Raw genomic sequence first — 14,051 nt, forward strand, 5'->3', positions numbered from 1 at the left:
CCCACAACAGCGGGCAGCTACCCTCAATGCAGCCGAAATTCAAATCCCTCCCCTTCGAGAGGCGCGCCTCACCCGGCCACGGCCTCCAAATCGCTCCCCTTAGGCGAAAATTAAGCCCCCGTGGCCGATAATACCCCTCCTTGATCGTGCACAAGGGCAGCTCCAAGTTGAACGGGCTCAGGCTCCAAAAACCCACAACAGCGGGCAGCTACCCTCAATGCAGCCGAAATTCAAATCCCTCCCCTTCGAAAGGCGCGCCTCACCCGGCCACGGCCTCCAAATCGCTCCCCTTAGGCGAAAATTAAGCCCCCGTGGCCGATAATACCCCTCCTTGATCGTGCACAAGGGCAGCTCCAAGTTGAACGGGCTCAGGCTCCAAAAACCCACAACAGCGGGCAGCTACCCTCAATGCAGCCGAAATTCAAATCCCTCCCCTTCGAAAGGCGCGCCTCACCCGGCCACGGCCTCCAAATCGCTCCCCTTAGGCGAAAATTAAGCCCCCGTGGCGGATAATACCCCTCCTTGATCGTGCACAAGGGCAGCTCCAAGTTGAACGGAGAAGTCAGTAACCAACCAAAAATAAGCTTGGTTACTGATTTCTCCCGTTGGTTACTGACTTCTCCCTTTGGTTACTGATTTCTCCCGTTGGTTACTCATTTCTCTTGTTGGTTACTGATTTCTCCCGTTGGTTACTGACTTCTCCCTTTGGTTACTGATTTCTCCCGTTGGTTACTGACTTCTCCCGTTGGTTACTCATTTCTCCCGTTGGTTACTCATTTCTCCCGTTGGTTACTCATTTCTCCTGTTGGTTACTGATTTCTTGGTTACTCATTTCTCTTCTTGGTTACTCATTTCTCCTGTTGGTTACTGATTTCTTGGTTACTCATTTCTCTTCTTGGTTACTCATTTCCCTTTCTGACACTTAGAATTTTTTTTGACACTTAGAATTCTTTTTGACACTTAGAATTTTTTTTGACACTTAGAATTTTTTTTGACACTTAGAATTTTTTTTGACACTTAGAATTTTTTTGACACTTAGAATTTTTTTTGACACTTAGAATTTTTTTTGACACTTAGAATTTTTTTTGACACTTAGAATTTTTTTTGACACTTAGAATTTTTTTGACACTTAGAATTTTTTTTGACACTTAGAATTTTTTTTGACACTTAGAATTTTTTTTGACACTTAGAATTTTTTTTGACACTTAGAATTTTTTTTGACACTTAGAATTTTTTTTGACACTTAGAATTCTTTTTGACACTTAGAATTTTTTTTGACACTTAGAATTTTTTTGACACTTAGAATTTTTTTGACACTTAGAATTCTTTTTGACACTTAGAATTTTTTTTGACACTTAGAATTTTTTTTGACACTTAGAATTTTTTTTGACACTTAGAATTTTTTTCTAAGTTTTTCCTTCTGGTTACTGACTTCCCTCGTCGGGCACGGGGATTTTCGACTTCCTCCTCCCGACCGAGGGGCCTCATTTTCGGGCATTTTCCTCAGATTTCCAAGCATTTTTAGACACTTTTCCCGACTTTTCCTGCTTACTGATTTCACACTTTTGGCCATTTTTATGCATTTTCCTGGTTACTGATTTCACGCTTTTGGACATTTTCGGAGGTTCCGACGGCTTTTTCGCCTTACTGCTTCGGGCACTTTGCTGACCTTTTCCCGCTTACCCCTTTCAAGGTTTTGGACGTCTCCGGTCGGGTCCGCGCCCCTCGCCCGGGCCGGAACGCCTCCCCGCCGGCCGAGTTCCTCGGGGTCGCCCCCTCGCCCGGGAAAAACCGCTCCCCGCCGTCCCACAGCACTCCGACTCGGCCAGGCAGCCTCACGGGCACAGCGACTCCTGCCCACCTCGGGAACCGACGCCCCGCTCGGGCTCAGGCTCCGAAAAACCACCACAGCGGGGCAGCTACCCTCAATGCAGCCGAAATTCAAACTCCTCCCCTCCGAAAGGCGCGCCTCACCCGGCCACGGCCTCGGAACTGCTCCCCTTCCTCGGGATCGGCCCCTCGCCCGGGAAAACCCGCTCCCCGCCGTCCCACAGCACTCCGACTCGGCCAGGCAGCCTCACGGGCACAGCGACTCCTGCCCACCTCGGGAACCGACGCCCCGCTCGGGCTCAGGCTCCGAAAACCCACAACAGCGGGCAGCTACCCTCAATGCAGCCGAAATTCAAATTCCTCCCCTCCGAAAGGCGCGCCTCACCCGGCCACGGCCTCCAAATCGCTCCCCTTCCTCGGGATCGCCCCCTCGCCCGGGAAAACCCGCTCCCCGCCGTCCCACAGCACTCCGACTCGGCCAGGCAGCCTCACGGGCACAGCGACTCCTGCCCACCTCGGGAACCGACGCCCCGCTCGGGCTCAGGCTCCGAAAAACCACCACAGCGGGGCAGCTACCCTCAATGCAGCCGAAATTCAAATTCCTCCCCTTCGAGAGGCGCGCCTCACCCGGCCACGGCCTCCAAATCGCTCCCCTTAGGCGAAAATTAAGCCCCCGTGGCGGATAATACCCCTCCTTGATCGTGCACAAGGGCAGCTCCAAGTTGAACGGAGAAGTCAGTAACCAACCAAAAATAAGCTTGGTTACTGATTTCTCCCGTTGGTTACTGACTTCTCCCTTTGGTTACTGATTTCTCCCGTTGGTTACTCATTTCTCTTGTTGGTTACTGATTTCTCCCGTTGGTTACTGACTTCTCCCTTTGGTTACTGATTTCTCCCGTTGGTTACTGACTTCTCCCGTTGGTTACTCATTTCTCCCGTTGGTTACTCATTTCTCCCGTTGGTTACTCATTTCTCCTGTTGGTTACTGATTTCTTGGTTACTCATTTCTCTTCTTGGTTACTCATTTCTCCTGTTGGTTACTGATTTCTTGGTTACTCATTTCTCTTCTTGGTTACTCATTTCCCTTTCTGACACTTAGAATTTTTTTTGACACTTAGAATTCTTTTTGACACTTAGAATTTTTTTTGACACTTAGAATTTTTTTTGACACTTAGAATTTTTTTTGACACTTAGAATTTTTTTGACACTTAGAATTTTTTTTGACACTTAGAATTTTTTTTGACACTTAGAATTTTTTTTGACACTTAGAATTTTTTTTGACACTTAGAATTTTTTTGACACTTAGAATTTTTTTTGACACTTAGAATTTTTTTTGACACTTAGAATTTTTTTTGACACTTAGAATTTTTTTTGACACTTAGAATTTTTTTTGACACTTAGAATTTTTTTTGACACTTAGAATTCTTTTTGACACTTAGAATTTTTTTTGACACTTAGAATTTTTTTGACACTTAGAATTTTTTTGACACTTAGAATTCTTTTTGACACTTAGAATTTTTTTTGACACTTAGAATTTTTTTTGACACTTAGAATTCTTTTTGACACTTAGAATTTTTTTTGACACTTAGAATTTTTTTGACACTTAGAATTTTTTTGACACTTAGAATTCTTTTTGACACTTAGAATTTTTTTTGACACTTAGAATTTTTTTTGACACTTAGAATTTTTTTTGACACTTAGAATTTTTTTCTAAGTTTTTCCTTCTGGTTACTGACTTCCCTCGTCGGGCACGGGGATTTTCGACTTCCTCCTCCCGACCGAGGGGCCTCATTTTCGGGCATTTTCCTCAGATTTCCAAGCATTTTTAGACACTTTTCCCGACTTTTCCTGCTTACTGATTTCACACTTTTGGCCATTTTTATGCATTTTCCTGGTTACTGATTTCACGCTTTTGGACATTTTCGGAGGTTCCGACGGCTTTTTCGCCTTACTGCTTCGGGCACTTTGCTGACCTTTTCCCGCTTACCCCTTTCAAGGTTTTGGACGTCTCCGGTCGGGTCCGCGCCCCTCGCCCGGGCCGGAACGCCTCCCCGCCGGCCGAGTTCCTCGGGGTCGCCCCCTCGCCCGGGAAAAACCGCTCCCCGCCGTCCCACAGCACTCCGACTCGGCCAGGCAGCCTCACGGGCACAGCGACTCCTGCCCACCTCGGGAACCGACGCCCCGCTCGGGCTCAGGCTCCGAAAAACCACCACAGCGGGGCAGCTACCCTCAATGCAGCCGAAATTCAAACTCCTCCCCTCCGAAAGGCGCGCCTCACCCGGCCACGGCCTCGGAACTGCTCCCCTTCCTCGGGATCGGCCCCTCGCCCGGGAAAACCCGCTCCCCGCCGTCCCACAGCACTCCGACTCGGCCAGGCAGCCTCACGGGCACAGCGACTCCTGCCCACCTCGGGAACCGACGCCCCGCTCGGGCTCAGGCTCCAAAAACCCACAACAGCGGGCAGCTACCCTCAATGCAGCCGAAATTCAAATTCCTCCCCTCCGAAAGGCGCGCCTCACCCGGCCACGGCCTCCAAATCGCTCCCCTTCCTCGGGATCGCCCCCTCGCCCGGGAAAACCCGCTCCCCGCCGTCCCACAGCACTCCGACTCGGCCAGGCAGCCTCACGGGCACAGCGACTCCTGCCCACCTCGGGAACCGACGCCCCGCTCGGGCTCAGGCTCCGAAAAACCACCACAGCGGGGCAGCTACCCTCAATGCAGCCGAAATTCAAATTCCTCCCCTTCGAGAGGCGCGCCTCACCCGGCCACGGCCTCGGAACTGCTCCCCTTCCTCGGGATCGGCCCCTCGCCCGGGAAAACCCGCTCCCCGCCGTCCCACAGCACTCCGACTCGGCCAGGCAGCCTCACGGGCACAGCGACTCCTGCCCACCTCGGGAACCGACGCCCCGCTCGGGCTCAGGCTCCAAAAACCCACAACAGCGGGCAGCTACCCTCAATGCAGCCGAAATTCAAATCCCTCCCCTTCGAAAGGCGCGCCTCACCCGGCCACGGCCTCCAAATCGCTCCCCTTAGGCGAAAATTAAGCCCCCGTGGCCGATAATACCCCTCCTTGATCGTGCACAAGGGCAGCTCCAAGTTGAACGGGCTCAGGCTCCAAAAACCCACAACAGCGGGCAGCTACCCTCAATGCAGCCGAAATTCAAATCCCTCCCCTTCGAAAGGCGCGCCTCACCCGGCCACGGCCTCCAAATCGCTCCCCTTAGGCGAAAATTAAGCCCCCGTGGCCGATAATACCCCTCCTTGATCGTGCACAAGGGCAGCTCCAAGTTGAACGGGCTCAGGCTCCAAAAACCCACAACAGCGGGCAGCTACCCTCAATGCAGCCGAAATTCAAATCCCTCCCCTTCGAAAGGCGCGCCTCACCCGGCCACGGCCTCCAAATCGCTCCCCTTAGGCGAAAATTAAGCCCCCGTGGCGGATAATACCCCTCCTTGATCGTGCACAAGGGCAGCTCCAAGTTGAACGGAGAAGTCAGTAACCAACCAAAAATAAGCTTGGTTACTGATTTCTCCCGTTGGTTACTGACTTCTCCCTTTGGTTACTGATTTCTCCCGTTGGTTACTCATTTCTCTTGTTGGTTACTGATTTCTCCCGTTGGTTACTGACTTCTCCCTTTGGTTACTGATTTCTCCCGTTGGTTACTGACTTCTCCCGTTGGTTACTCATTTCTCCCGTTGGTTACTCATTTCTCCCGTTGGTTACTCATTTCTCCTGTTGGTTACTGATTTCTTGGTTACTCATTTCTCTTCTTGGTTACTCATTTCTCCTGTTGGTTACTGATTTCTTGGTTACTCATTTCTCTTCTTGGTTACTCATTTCCCTTTCTGACACTTAGAATTTTTTTTGACACTTAGAATTCTTTTTGACACTTAGAATTTTTTTTGACACTTAGAATTCTTTTTGACACTTAGAATTTTTTTTGACACTTAGAATTTTTTTGACACTTAGAATTTTTTTTGACACTTAGAATTTTTTTTGACACTTAGAATTTTTTTTGACACTTAGAATTTTTTTTGACACTTAGAATTTTTTTGACACTTAGAATTTTTTTTGACACTTAGAATTTTTTTTGACACTTAGAATTTTTTTTGACACTTAGAATTTTTTTTGACACTTAGAATTTTTTTTGACACTTAGAATTTTTTTTGACACTTAGAATTCTTTTTGACACTTAGAATTTTTTTTGACACTTAGAATTTTTTTGACACTTAGAATTTTTTTGACACTTAGAATTCTTTTTGACACTTAGAATTTTTTTTGACACTTAGAATTTTTTTTGACACTTAGAATTTTTTTTGACACTTAGAATTTTTTTCTAAGTTTTTCCTTCTGGTTACTGACTTCCCTCGTCGGGCACGGGGATTTTCGACTTCCTCCTCCCGACCGAGGGGCCTCATTTTCGGGCATTTTCCTCAGATTTCCAAGCATTTTTAGACACTTTTCCCGACTTTTCCTGCTTACTGATTTCACACTTTTGGCCATTTTTATGCATTTTCCTGGTTACTGATTTCACGCTTTTGGACATTTTCGGAGGTTCCGACGGCTTTTTCGCCTTACTGCTTCGGGCACTTTGCTGACCTTTTCCCGCTTACCCCTTTCAAGGTTTTGGACGTCTCCGGTCGGGTCCGCGCCCCTCGCCCGGGCCGGAACGCCTCCCCGCCGGCCGAGTTCCTCGGGGTCGCCCCCTCGCCCGGGAAAAACCGCTCCCCGCCGTCCCACAGCACTCCGACTCGGCCAGGCAGCCTCACGGGCACAGCGACTCCTGCCCACCTCGGGAACCGACGCCCCGCTCGGGCTCAGGCTCCGAAAAACCACCACAGCGGGGCAGCTACCCTCAATGCAGCCGAAATTCAAACTCCTCCCCTCCGAAAGGCGCGCCTCACCCGGCCACGGCCTCGGAACTGCTCCCCTTCCTCGGGATCGGCCCCTCGCCCGGGAAAACCCGCTCCCCGCCGTCCCACAGCACTCCGACTCGGCCAGGCAGCCTCACGGGCACAGCGACTCCTGCCCACCTCGGGAACCGACGCCCCGCTCGGGCTCAGGCTCCGAAAACCCACAACAGCGGGCAGCTACCCTCAATGCAGCCGAAATTCAAATTCCTCCCCTCCGAAAGGCGCGCCTCACCCGGCCACGGCCTCCAAATCGCTCCCCTTCCTCGGGATCGCCCCCTCGCCCGGGAAAACCCGCTCCCCGCCGTCCCACAGCACTCCGACTCGGCCAGGCAGCCTCACGGGCACAGCGACTCCTGCCCACCTCGGGAACCGACGCCCCGCTCGGGCTCAGGCTCCGAAAAACCACCACAGCGGGGCAGCTACCCTCAATGCAGCCGAAATTCAAATTCCTCCCCTTCGAGAGGCGCGCCTCACCCGGCCACGGCCTCCAAATCGCTCCCCTTAGGCGAAAATTAAGCCCCCGTGGCGGATAATACCCCTCCTTGATCGTGCACAAGGGCAGCTCCAAGTTGAACGGAGAAGTCAGTAACCAACCAAAAATAAGCTTGGTTACTGATTTCTCCCGTTGGTTACTGACTTCTCCCTTTGGTTACTGATTTCTCCCGTTGGTTACTCATTTCTCTTGTTGGTTACTGATTTCTCCCGTTGGTTACTGACTTCTCCCTTTGGTTACTGATTTCTCCCGTTGGTTACTGACTTCTCCCGTTGGTTACTCATTTCTCCCGTTGGTTACTCATTTCTCCCGTTGGTTACTCATTTCTCCTGTTGGTTACTGATTTCTTGGTTACTCATTTCTCTTCTTGGTTACTCATTTCTCCTGTTGGTTACTGATTTCTTGGTTACTCATTTCTCTTCTTGGTTACTCATTTCCCTTTCTGACACTTAGAATTTTTTTTGACACTTAGAATTCTTTTTGACACTTAGAATTTTTTTTGACACTTAGAATTTTTTTTGACACTTAGAATTTTTTTTGACACTTAGAATTTTTTTGACACTTAGAATTTTTTTTGACACTTAGAATTTTTTTTGACACTTAGAATTTTTTTTGACACTTAGAATTTTTTTTGACACTTAGAATTTTTTTGACACTTAGAATTTTTTTTGACACTTAGAATTTTTTTTGACACTTAGAATTTTTTTTGACACTTAGAATTTTTTTTGACACTTAGAATTTTTTTTGACACTTAGAATTTTTTTTGACACTTAGAATTCTTTTTGACACTTAGAATTTTTTTTGACACTTAGAATTTTTTTGACACTTAGAATTTTTTTGACACTTAGAATTCTTTTTGACACTTAGAATTTTTTTTGACACTTAGAATTTTTTTTGACACTTAGAATTCTTTTTGACACTTAGAATTTTTTTTGACACTTAGAATTTTTTTGACACTTAGAATTTTTTTGACACTTAGAATTCTTTTTGACACTTAGAATTTTTTTTGACACTTAGAATTTTTTTTGACACTTAGAATTTTTTTTGACACTTAGAATTTTTTTCTAAGTTTTTCCTTCTGGTTACTGACTTCCCTCGTCGGGCACGGGGATTTTCGACTTCCTCCTCCCGACCGAGGGGCCTCATTTTCGGGCATTTTCCTCAGATTTCCAAGCATTTTTAGACACTTTTCCCGACTTTTCCTGCTTACTGATTTCACACTTTTGGCCATTTTTATGCATTTTCCTGGTTACTGATTTCACGCTTTTGGACATTTTCGGAGGTTCCGACGGCTTTTTCGCCTTACTGCTTCGGGCACTTTGCTGACCTTTTCCCGCTTACCCCTTTCAAGGTTTTGGACGTCTCCGGTCGGGTCCGCGCCCCTCGCCCGGGCCGGAACGCCTCCCCGCCGGCCGAGTTCCTCGGGGTCGCCCCCTCGCCCGGGAAAAACCGCTCCCCGCCGTCCCACAGCACTCCGACTCGGCCAGGCAGCCTCACGGGCACAGCGACTCCTGCCCACCTCGGGAACCGACGCCCCGCTCGGGCTCAGGCTCCGAAAAACCACCACAGCGGGGCAGCTACCCTCAATGCAGCCGAAATTCAAACTCCTCCCCTCCGAAAGGCGCGCCTCACCCGGCCACGGCCTCGGAACTGCTCCCCTTCCTCGGGATCGGCCCCTCGCCCGGGAAAACCCGCTCCCCGCCGTCCCACAGCACTCCGACTCGGCCAGGCAGCCTCACGGGCACAGCGACTCCTGCCCACCTCGGGAACCGACGCCCCGCTCGGGCTCAGGCTCCAAAAACCCACAACAGCGGGCAGCTACCCTCAATGCAGCCGAAATTCAAATTCCTCCCCTCCGAAAGGCGCGCCTCACCCGGCCACGGCCTCCAAATCGCTCCCCTTCCTCGGGATCGCCCCCTCGCCCGGGAAAACCCGCTCCCCGCCGTCCCACAGCACTCCGACTCGGCCAGGCAGCCTCACGGGCACAGCGACTCCTGCCCACCTCGGGAACCGACGCCCCGCTCGGGCTCAGGCTCCGAAAAACCACCACAGCGGGGCAGCTACCCTCAATGCAGCCGAAATTCAAATTCCTCCCCTTCGAGAGGCGCGCCTCACCCGGCCACGGCCTCGGAACTGCTCCCCTTCCTCGGGATCGGCCCCTCGCCCGGGAAAACCCGCTCCCCGCCGTCCCACAGCACTCCGACTCGGCCAGGCAGCCTCACGGGCACAGCGACTCCTGCCCACCTCGGGAACCGACGCCCCGCTCGGGCTCAGGCTCCAAAAACCCACAACAGCGGGCAGCTACCCTCAATGCAGCCGAAATTCAAATCCCTCCCCTTCGAAAGGCGCGCCTCACCCGGCCACGGCCTCCAAATCGCTCCCCTTAGGCGAAAATTAAGCCCCCGTGGCCGATAATACCCCTCCTTGATCGTGCACAAGGGCAGCTCCAAGTTGAACGGGCTCAGGCTCCAAAAACCCACAACAGCGGGCAGCTACCCTCAATGCAGCCGAAATTCAAATCCCTCCCCTTCGAAAGGCGCGCCTCACCCGGCCACGGCCTCCAAATCGCTCCCCTTAGGCGAAAATTAAGCCCCCGTGGCCGATAATACCCCTCCTTGATCGTGCACAAGGGCAGCTCCAAGTTGAACGGGCTCAGGCTCCAAAAACCCACAACAGCGGGCAGCTACCCTCAATGCAGCCGAAATTCAAATCCCTCCCCTTCGAAAGGCGCGCCTCACCCGGCCACGGCCTCCAAATCGCTCCCCTTAGGCGAAAATTAAGCCCCCGTGGCGGATAATACCCCTCCTTGATCGTGCACAAGGGCAGCTCCAAGTTGAACGGAGAAGTCAGTAACCAACCAAAAATAAGCTTGGTTACTGATTTCTCCCGTTGGTTACTGACTTCTCCCTTTGGTTACTGATTTCTCCCGTTGGTTACTCATTTCTCTTGTTGGTTACTGATTTCTCCCGTTGGTTACTGACTTCTCCCGTTGGTTACTCATTTCTCCCGTTGGTTACTCATTTCTCCCGTTGGTTACTCATTTCTCCTGTTGGTTACTGATTTCTTGGTTACTCATTTCTCTTCTTGGTTACTCATTTCTCCTGTTGGTTACTGATTTCTTGGTTACTCATTTCTCTTCTTGGTTACTCATTTCCCTTTCTGACACTTAGAATTTTTTTTGACACTTAGAATTCTTTTTGACACTTAGAATTTTTTTTGACACTTAGAATTTTTTTTGACACTTAGAATTTTTTTTGACACTTAGAATTTTTTTGACACTTAGAATTTTTTTTGACACTTAGAATTTTTTTTGACACTTAGAATTTTTTTTGACACTTAGAATTTTTTTTGACACTTAGAATTTTTTTGACACTTAGAATTTTTTTTGACACTTAGAATTTTTTTTGACACTTAGAATTTTTTTTGACACTTAGAATTTTTTTTGACACTTAGAATTTTTTTTGACACTTAGAATTTTTTTTGACACTTAGAATTCTTTTTGACACTTAGAATTTTTTTTGACACTTAGAATTTTTTTGACACTTAGAATTTTTTTGACACTTAGAATTCTTTTTGACACTTAGAATTTTTTTTGACACTTAGAATTTTTTTTGACACTTAGAATTTTTTTTGACACTTAGAATTTTTTTCTAAGTTTTTCCTTCTGGTTACTGACTTCCCTCGTCGGGCACGGGGATTTTCGACTTCCTCCTCCCGACCGAGGGGCCTCATTTTCGGGCATTTTCCTCAGATTTCCAAGCATTTTTAGACACTTTTCCCGACTTTTCCTGCTTACTGATTTCACACTTTTGGCCATTTTTATGCATTTTCCTGGTTACTGATTTCACGCTTTTGGACATTTTCGGAGGTTCCGACGGCTTTTTCGCCTTACTGCTTCGGGCACTTTGCTGACCTTTTCCCGCTTACCCCTTTCAAGGTTTTGGACGTCTCCGGTCGGGTCCGCGCCCCTCGCCCGGGCCGGAACGCCTCCCCGCCGGCCGAGTTCCTCGGGGTCGCCCCCTCGCCCGGGAAAAACCGCTCCCCGCCGTCCCACAGCACTCCGACTCGGCCAGGCAGCCTCACGGGCACAGCGACTCCTGCCCACCTCGGGAACCGACGCCCCGCTCGGGCTCAGGCTCCGAAAAACCACCACAGCGGGGCAGCTACCCTCAATGCAGCCGAAATTCAAACTCCTCCCCTCCGAAAGGCGCGCCTCACCCGGCCACGGCCTCGGAACTGCTCCCCTTCCTCGGGATCGGCCCCTCGCCCGGGAAAACCCGCTCCCCGCCGTCCCACAGCACTCCGACTCGGCCAGGCAGCCTCACGGGCACAGCGACTCCTGCCCACCTCGGGAACCGACGCCCCGCTCGGGCTCAGGCTCCGAAAACCCACAACAGCGGGCAGCTACCCTCAATGCAGCCGAAATTCAAATTCCTCCCCTCCGAAAGGCGCGCCTCACCCGGCCACGGCCTCCAAATCGCTCCCCTTCCTCGGGATCGCCCCCTCGCCCGGGAAAACCCGCTCCCCGCCGTCCCACAGCACTCCGACTCGGCCAGGCAGCCTCACGGGCACAGCGACTCCTGCCCACCTCGGGAACCGACGCCCCGCTCGGGCTCAGGCTCCGAAAAACCACCACAGCGGGGCAGCTACCCTCAATGCAGCCGAAATTCAAATTCCTCCCCTTCGAGAGGCGCGCCTCACCCGGCCACGGCCTCCAAATCGCTCCCCTTAGGCGAAAATTAAGCCCCCGTGGCGGATAATACCCCTCCTTGATCGTGCACAAGGGCAGCTCCAAGTTGAACGGAGAAGTCAGTAACCAACCAAAAATAAGCTTGGTTACTGATTTCTCCCGTTGGTTACTGACTTCTCCCTTTGGTTACTGATTTCTCCCGTTGGTTACTCATTTCTCTTGTTGGTTACTGATTTCTCCCGTTGGTTACTGACTTCTCCCTTTGGTTACTGATTTCTCCCGTTGGTTACTGACTTCTCCCGTTGGTTACTCATTTCTCCCGTTGGTTACTCATTTCTCCCGTTGGTTACTCATTTCTCCTGTTGGTTACTGATTTCTTGGTTACTCATTTCTCTTCTTGGTTACTCATTTCTCCTGTTGGTTACTGATTTCTTGGTTACTCATTTCTCTTCTTGGTTACTCATTTCCCTTTCTGACACTTAGAATTTTTTTTGACACTTAGAATTCTTTTTGACACTTAGAATTTTTTTTGACACTTAGAATTTTTTTTGACACTTAGAATTTTTTTTGACACTTAGAATTTTTTTGACACTTAGAATTTTTTTTGACACTTAGAATTTTTTTTGACACTTAGAATTTTTTTTGACACTTAGAATTTTTTTTGACACTTAGAATTTTTTTGACACTTAGAATTTTTTTTGACACTTAGAATTTTTTTTGACACTTAGAATTTTTTTTGACACTTAGAATTTTTTTTGACACTTAGAATTTTTTTTGACACTTAGAATTTTTTTTGACACTTAGAATTCTTTTTGACACTTAGAATTTTTTTTGACACTTAGAATTTTTTTGACACTTAGAATTTTTTTGACACTTAGAATTCTTTTTGACACTTAGAATTTTTTTTGACACTTAGAATTTTTTTTGACACTTAGAATTCTTTTTGACACTTAGAATTTTTTTTGACACTTAGAATTTTTTTGACACTTAGAATTTTTTTGACACTTAGAATTCTTTTTGACACTTAGAATTTTTTTTGACACTTAGAATTTTTTTTGACACTTAGAATTTTTTTTGACACTTAGAATTTTTTTCTAAGTTTTTCCTTCTGGTTACTGACTTCCCTCGTCGGGCACGGGGATTTTCGACTTCCTCCTCCCGACCGAGGGGCCTCATTTTCGGGCATTTTCCTCAGATTTCCAAGCATTTTTAGACACTTTTCCCGACTTTTCCTGCTTACTGATTTCACACTTTTGGCCATTTTTATGCATTTTCCTGGTTACTGATTTCACGCTTTTGGACATTTTCGGAGGTTCCGACGGCTTTTTCGCCTTACTGCTTCGGGCACTTTGCTGACCTTTTCCCGCTTACCCCTTTCAAGGTTTTGGACGTCTCCGGTCGGGTCCGCGCCCCTCGCCCGGGCCGGAACGCCTCCCCGCCGGCCGAGTTCCTCGGGGTCGCCCCCTCGCCCGGGAAAAACCGCTCCCCGCCGTCCCACAGCACTCCGACTCGGCCAGGCAGCCTCACGGGCACAGCGACTCCTGCCCACCTCGGGAACCGACGCCCCGCTCGGGCTCAGGCTCCGAAAAACCACCACAGCGGGGCAGCTACCCTCAATGCAGCCGAAATTCAAACTCCTCCCCTCCGAAAGGCGCGCCTCACCCGGCCACGGCCTCGGAACTGCTCCCCTTCCTCGGGATCGGCCCCTCGCCCGGGAAAACCCGCTCCCCGCCGTCCCACAGCACTCCGACTCGGCCAGGCAGCCTCACGGGCACAGCGACTCCTGCCCACCTCGGGAACCGACGCCCCGCTCGGGCTCAGGCTCCAAAAACCCACAACAGCGGGCAGCTACCCTCAATGCAGCCGAAATTCAAATTCCTCCCCTCCGAAAGGCGCGCCTCACCCGGCCACGGCCTCCAAATCGCTCCCCTTCCTCGGGATCGCCCCCTCGCCCGGGAAAACCCGCTCCCCGCCGTCCCACAGCACTCCGACTCGGCCAGGCAGCCTCACGGGCACAGCGACTCCTGCCCACCTCGGGAACCGACGCCCCGCTCGGGCTCAGGCTCCGAAAAACCACCACAGCGGGGCAGCTACCCTCAATGCAGCCGAAATTCAAATTCCTCCC

This window comes from Stegostoma tigrinum, unplaced genomic scaffold (assembly GCF_030684315.1).
Source record: "Stegostoma tigrinum isolate sSteTig4 unplaced genomic scaffold, sSteTig4.hap1 scaffold_476, whole genome shotgun sequence".
Lineage (NCBI taxonomy): Eukaryota > Metazoa > Chordata > Chondrichthyes > Orectolobiformes > Stegostomatidae > Stegostoma > Stegostoma tigrinum.